Source organism: Vigna umbellata, chromosome 10 (assembly GCF_029865625.1).
Source record: "Vigna umbellata cultivar VRB3 chromosome 10, Vumbellata_1.0, whole genome shotgun sequence".
Taxonomy (NCBI): domain Eukaryota; kingdom Viridiplantae; phylum Streptophyta; class Magnoliopsida; order Fabales; family Fabaceae; genus Vigna; species Vigna umbellata.
This window is the reverse complement of record NC_142174.1, coordinates 22,738,887-22,744,386: the sequence shown is the minus strand read 5'-3', so window position 1 is coordinate 22,744,386 and position 5,500 is coordinate 22,738,887. Positions and strand designations below refer to the sequence as shown.

Sequence of the window (5,500 nt, the reverse complement as noted above, 5' to 3'; positions counted from 1 at the left end):
TTTAGCATCTACTGAAGGATGCTAGGTGGTTAAGTATCTACTGAAGGATACTAAGTTTGTAACACCTACTGATAGGTGTTGGTGAGAAGATTTTGCACCTACTGATGGGTGCTGGTAAGTTTGAAACACCTACTGATGGGTGTTGGTGGATTTTGGGTCAGGCTCGTGACGTTAAACAAGCGCTACCTGGGAGGCAACCAAGTTGATAGATTGTTTTCTGTTCGTTTATTTTAGTTAGGGTTTGCATAAGCATTTTTAACATTGAATTGCAGGGAACCAGTGAGGGGTATGTCTAGGAGGCACGTAGTTAAAGAAAAGAAGGAGAAGAGCACATCACGCAAGTGCCGCTGAGCGGTATTTTATCGCTGAGCGGTACTCTCGCAGAATGGGCTTTAGTTCCCCTTAGCGGGACCCGAGCCCATTAGGGTATTTTTATACCCTAAGCTGCGCATAAGCTTCTATTTTCAGGCTCTTCTCTGCACACACACTCCCACATACCTTTTCCAAGGTTCTCCACATCTTTTCCCTATTCCCTCTTAAGAAAATCTCCCTTTCACTCACTTTCTCACTAGTTTTCCATCTAAGTTTGGGGTTGGGAGAGAGCATCATTGAAGGGGATGATTTCTTCATTGTGGTTTACTAATGCTTAACAATGTATCTGTTGGTTTTGTGAATTATGTTTGATGCAGGGATGGCCTCCTCATCGGGCAAAAAGAATCAAGACTATAAGATCCAAGAAGAAGGAAGATACAGAGGACATCTCAGACTGATGAGGAGCTCAGATAGCATTTGCTGATGAATGCTATCATATGCTTATGCTTTTGTTGGTTTAAGTTTTCTGAACTTATTTGTTTTTGTTTTTAGATTAGGGTTTGATGTACTCTATTGGAAACCTGGTTTTTGTGATGGTTTGCTATTAACTGTGATTGTTTGATAAGTAATACTTGATGATGCTTATTGATTGATTGATGTTGAGATAGATGTGCACATAAAATTCTTATACATGTGATTCACAAGCTTTGTGAACAAATGCATGATATCATGATTGTGATTGTGAAATTAAGCAGGATGTGTATGTCAAATGTGAATGAGCTTATATGTGAGGTTTTGAGCTCCAGAGTTGTTATTGTTGAATGCTGTTACTTTGAAAGCATTAATGACTTTGCCCAGGTTTTCTATGATTGAATCAATTGCTTGTTTTGCATCATATGATCAAAGGCCGTGTTTTTGAAACCCTTTTTATTGGCCAAATTCATAAAGTTAGCCTTCTAAAAGAGAACACGTTGTGTTCTATCCTTTGAACCCTTAGCCTTAAATATACACTGAACACCCTTGATTGAAAATCTTTACCTTGAGTTAAGTAGAAGATCTTGTGTGGTATTGTTAAATGTTCAAGTTTGGGGTTATTGGGGAAACATGAAAAAGGAAAAAGCATTGAGCTAACAGCTAAAAAGTAAGAATATGCAAAGAAAAGAAAAGAAAAAGAAGCAAAGCTCAATGCAAATGCAAAAGCAAAGGCAAAAGAAAGTTGGGAATGAATAAGAAGATTGTGTTGTTATGATTCTCTTAACTCAAGGATTTTGTGATCCAGAAAAACCAATTTTCTTGTTAGCCCAGCCACATTATAAGCCATTGAAAAGTCCTTGTGATGATGCATGCTTGTGAATGTATTTGATTGTGGTTAAATGAAAGGCAAAGTTGATTCATGTGACATTGTGATAGTGGAGTGAATGAGTGAAACACTTTACCTCTTATACACTTGTGTGTTGAGTGAAACACTTTACCTAGTGAGGAAATATTCCATAAGCACATGAACATCCATGCTTAATTGATTGATCATTCATGAAAAATAACATTTGTTGGAATTTAAATGACTTTGTGAACACTAAAGCATGTGCACATCTTGATTGAACTCTTGGTCTTAAGTTTGAGTGAAGTTATTACTTATCTTGAAAAGAGGATTTTGAATGAGTGAACCATCATATGAATTGGTTGGAGATGGAGTTACATTTTATTTGCTTGAGGACAAGCAAAGTTCTAAGTTTGGGGTTGTGATAACAGTTGAAAAACTGTTATTTTCATGCTTAAAGTTGATACTAAAAGCAACCTTTAGACTTAGAAACTAGCTTGAAATCATGCCTTTTGTTTATCACTAGTGGAAAAATGGCTTTTTATAACGTACAAAAATGATCTTTTATATCGTAGTTACTGGGGACATAGTTCTGGGCGATATAATAAGTCTGCGCATTTTATAACGTAGCAAAAATTTACGTTATAGTATGTTCAACCTATTATAACGTAGTTTTAGAAGTACGTTATAATATACACAGTTTATTATAACAAATCTTTCCTTTGTCCGTTGTAATAGGTGGAAGATATTATAACGTAGAAGATTTTGTACGTTATAATATGTTATATATTATTACGTACATATTATTGTACGTTATAATATGTGATCAACGTACCATATCATACATTGCTTAGTACGTTATAATAAATGTTTTTTTTAAAAAAAAAATTGATTATTACATTTGACCATCCAATGAAATTATAATAATATTCCTGTATTATCATCTCATCCAATCCATTTATAATAAATATAGCTTTAAATAAACAAATTTATTGAAACTAACAAAATAGAATTCATTTCAAAAGTTAAATAGTCTAATATTTAATACATCATTTATACATGAAACTATATATTAAATCCAAATATTACATTAATGTACATATACTATTTAAGTGTAGCCAAGTTTCTACTAACACTTAAAATAAAAGAAGCCCAGTTCCTTCTAATGTCTTCAATGTCTGCAGCTTCCATGGGAGATGAATCATTAAAGATCTACAAATAAAATAATAGAGTTAAAACAATATTGTAATGAATATCTTAATTAATGGATATGTTTTGATAGGTTCTGTAATGCATGAGCAAAAATGTGTATGAAAGAGACAAATAGATCTGGAACATATATGCCAATAACAAATCCAAAACCATATAAAGTTTTTCAGCAAATCCAAAATCATGACATTTTTTCAATTCAAAATTTTAAAACAATGAATTTTCAATCCAACTCCTTAAACATTAAAGTGGTGAAATTCATAAGAAATTGACCAACTAAATCCAATTCCTTAAAATGACTAAGTTACAACAAAAGAAAATTTCTTAAGAAAAATTTATGTCCTCAAAACGTTGAGACCATAAATCATCAATGTCTTTTTTCAAAGAATTCAATAACAGGATTCAAACATGAAGTCAAAGCAACTTTATATATAAGATTAAATACAGATTCAATAAGAAAGCATATAAAACTTGCATATATATTTTCGGGACAGGAAATGGGTTGAAAGGGGAATAAAAGAAAGTGAGAAGTTTTAGTCTACCTGTGCTCCAAGTGTTTCAAACTACAATGACTTGCTTTAATAGAACCCATATGATATATACATATATGAATTATCAATGAAGTTTGGTGTTTGTTATAAATAAAAGTGCTTCCATAGAATTTAATGTTAAGAAACACGATGGCATCTAATGAATTCTTTGACGCAACACCTCGTGAATGGATCTTACAAAAAAAGCAGAAATTAATATCAGCTTTGAGGACAGAAAGAAAGTCCCAGAAGGGTTTGTTTGGCATATATTATCTGCAGAATCTTGTGGACGCGCTTTTATTTCCCTTATTTCCTTATCCTCACATCTATAATCAACACGAGTATACATATATATGATGATATTCTTCACTTTCTACACACGGAATAATATACATTCTATCATCAAGGATTTGTAAATAACATTAATTCTTTTTGGTGCCACTTGCTCAGTATAAGCTCTTCTAAACACCCAATATTCAAATGAGAAGAAACTAAGGGAGCTAAACAAGTGTATCTGTATAACAGTGCCCTGTCTATGGTAAAGGACAAAAGTTGGTACCACTTGAGTTGTGTTTAAGCATTTAGCAGTGATGAACAGAAATTAAGCTAAAGTGAGATATGCTTCTAATCTAATTAGTCAATGAGAAAGCTACTTTCTACCCCAACTATGTTCTACTTTTCCTAGAATGAGTCCCTCTACTAATTTACTATTATGGAAGAAAGGCATACCAGTTTTGGTAGGTTCCAATCAATCCACGTTCATATATGACACCGAGGGTGTTGAACTCGGCCTCAATAGGGACAGTGTTCATGACCCACAGAGGATCATCAATCAGGGCAGCTGCAAAGCCTCCCAAGAATCTAAGGGAGCTAAACACCATCCACTCTGTCAGAGCTTAAACTGCCGAAAATACTGGTATTCCTTTAGCAGTCATTGTCAATTTCGAGATTTTCCTATCCCTGTTGTTGTTGTAATATTAAACTTAAATACTTTCAATAGTACATATAACTTCACAAAAATTCCAACCAATAAGAGTAAATTTCAATGTGCATATTAGAAAAGCTACCCTTCAAAGTAGACTATAAGCTTAAGCGATTAAAGGAACTCGTGGTCAATAAATTTTTGAGAGTGGCAAGTGACAAGCTATATAGATAGCACAACTTGCACAATCTAAAGTTAAATCTCAAATGGTTAACAGAGAGAAAAAAATCAGCACATCCTGTTTCCTTACTAATTCATGAATACAATAAACATAGAGAGAGAAATAGAAAATAGAAATATCTAAGAAAGGGAACAAGCAAACCTTTTCCGAAAATGGCTTTGGAATGGGCAGTGTTCATAGGAATCCCCTACGACTCAGCAATTGCATCAATCATCTCAAAGCCTACCTAGACAAACACTGAGGGAACCGATTTCAATGAAAAATGTAGGAAAAGTCAAAACAATTGGTAAAAAGGTGAGAAGATGAAGAAACCCTAGCAGGGTGAAAGATGTAGGTGAAAAGGCTGAGAGGTAAAGGAGAGTGCTTACTGCTTGAACTGTGGTTCAACGAGATGATGGAGAGGCAGCAAGAGCCTTCGATGATGGAGAGGCAGCAAGAGCCTTCGATGATGGAGAGGCAACGAGAGCCTTTCGATAATGGAGACGAGAGAAACGCTCTCGTAAGGCAGCGAATGAACGACTGATGGAGAGTGAATGGTTGAGTGAATGGTTGAGTGAACAGCGGATGATGTAGAGTGAAGAAGAGAGGAAGAATGGTTCAATGGTAGTGGTGTATTACGGGGAACGAAAGTGAGGAAGAGAGGGAAGAGAAATTAGGGGGAAAAAGTGAAAATCAGATTGGGATATTACAACTGGTTTCTAAAAATAAGTTATAATACATTAAAAAAAATTTAAGGTGTCTATAACTCTATAATAATAAGATTTAAACTTATTTACAAATTTGCCACCGCATTTTATATTATGACTGGTTTTCATAACTACGTTATAATATGTTTTAAACTTATTTACAAGTTTGCCACCGTGTTTCATATTATAACTGATTTACAAAATTACGTTATAATATGTTTAACTTTTATTACAAGTTTGCCACCGATCAACCTATTATGATGGATTATTTTTACCAGTTAT

The 5,500-nt window shown here is 34.1% G+C and overlaps 1 long non-coding RNA gene across 2 annotated transcripts; it reads right to left on the bottom strand.

The window, feature by feature from the left end:
• Nucleotides 1-2,600: 2,600 nt before the first annotated feature.
• Nucleotides 2,601-5,235, bottom strand: LOC148192197 (uncharacterized). Of its 2 annotated transcripts, XR_015782553.1 has the most exons (4): nucleotides 4,901-5,235; nucleotides 4,674-4,769; nucleotides 4,099-4,329; nucleotides 2,601-2,842 (listed from the first exon to the last, which is right to left on the bottom strand). It is a non-coding gene; the product is annotated as an uncharacterized LOC148192197 (long non-coding RNA). The 2 variants fall into 2 exon arrangements; XR_015782554.1 differs by lacking the exon at nucleotides 4,099-4,329 and having other exon boundaries at nucleotides 4,901-5,233.
• Between the last annotated feature and the right edge of the window lie 265 nt (nucleotides 5,236-5,500).